Source organism: Sinocyclocheilus anshuiensis, unplaced genomic scaffold (assembly GCF_001515605.1).
Source record: "Sinocyclocheilus anshuiensis isolate Anshui unplaced genomic scaffold, SAMN03320099.WGS_v1.1 scaffold162, whole genome shotgun sequence".
Classification (NCBI taxonomy): Eukaryota; Metazoa; Chordata; class Actinopteri; order Cypriniformes; family Cyprinidae; genus Sinocyclocheilus; species Sinocyclocheilus anshuiensis.
In genome coordinates this window covers 2,020,258-2,021,747 of record NW_015542351.1, presented here as the reverse complement: position 1 = coordinate 2,021,747, position 1,490 = coordinate 2,020,258, and the positions used below count along the sequence as shown (strand labels likewise).

The 1,490-nt window shown below is 32.4% G+C and overlaps 1 protein-coding gene across 1 annotated transcript in view; it reads left to right on the top strand.

The window, feature by feature from the left end:
* The window catches only part of LOC107691534 (histone-binding protein RBBP4), a 14,386-nt gene that overhangs the window by 8,843 nt on the left and 4,053 nt on the right, over window positions 1-1,490 (top strand). The window lies entirely within an intron of this gene.

The window sequence follows — 1,490 nt, the reverse complement described above, 5'->3', positions numbered from 1 at the left end:
CACATCAATCTTAATAACTACTATTATTTTTGTATTTAATCATTTAGAAGTGATATATAATTGTACATGAAGGCTGGAAATTAAAAAAAAACTCCTTATTAAGGTGTGCGGAATTATTAGCCAGGTTTTCTTTTAAAGATGAAATGAGCCAAAAAAGAGATTTAACTCAGACTGAGAAGTAAAAAATTATTAAATCCCCATGAGAAATATTAAAAACTAATGCAATAAAGAAATTTCAAAGTTAAGGCATGACCATTGGTCAGCAAAATGCTCACTGGGACAGCGGGGTCAGAAAAAAAAACAGGTGAAGAAGAAAAGACGCATGTTAACTGTAAAAGAATTAAGAATTAATGTGAAGAATTAAGTGTGAAACCATCAGGAACCTTTTAGTCTCCAGTGCCACTATTTTCCAGAACTGCAACCTTGATTCTCCAGAATTACAAGGTGACAGGTTCCCAGAGACATTGCTTGGGTAAAAAATCCTAAAAAATGACCCCTACTTAATAGGAATAACATTCTGAAGTGTTGTGAAATACATGAAAACTATTTTTATAGGCTTTATGGACAGATAAGTTGAGAGTGACTCTTGAAGGACCAGCACCACATCCTCTTGTACCACTGTTTGAAGAATTTATCTTCCAGAATCTGGCAGTACGTTTTAGGAGGTAATTTTTGTCAGTCTCTGCAAGACAGATTTTTCAGGATAGGAGATGGACTAAAAATGAACTCCCAAAACTTACTGCAACATGGAGCTAAGGAGAAAATGTAGAACTTGAAAAATTGGAAAAACAGCTTAGTGAAAAGTGTTTACAGTTTAAAAGCAAATAGAAAGTCCTATTTTTTTTAATTTCTTTTCTTTATATTTTTTTGCAGATTTGCACATGTACAAGGTTTAAAATGCTCATGAAATATTTTAAAAAAATACTGACGTTTTGAGCAGCTGCATGTTTGAGCTGCATTCCTAGGTCAAAGATTAAAAAATGGGATTTACAATAAGTAATTTACAAAATTATTTTGACTTGAGTTTATTTATTAACGAGTAACATATCTTTTAAGTGAATGTGCAAATGTTTATGTTAACAGGTTTTACCATATTATTACAACATTTAACCACTTTTTATTAATTAAAAAATTGATAAATTCTTTCAAATTTAAATCTTGTACAAGAATCGGTACATTATTGGTTTTGTATTGCTTTTTACCTTCTCTCGAAACTATCGTTTTTATTTTAATTTTTTTAGAAAATTCAGGAAATGTTCTATTCTTTTTAGCGTTTATTTTAGGCTATAAAACACAGGCGGCAAACCGAAGGTACGGTTTACAAAATCTGAGCGCACGGATTGGAAATTTGAGAGTACGGTTTATTAACCCGTGGGCACGATTTGTTAAACCGAGGGAACGGTTTAAGAATTCGCGAGTATGGTTTATAAACTGAGGGGACGGATTGCAAAACCGTCGCCACGGATTGTTTTTTTTTTCTCCTACAGGTG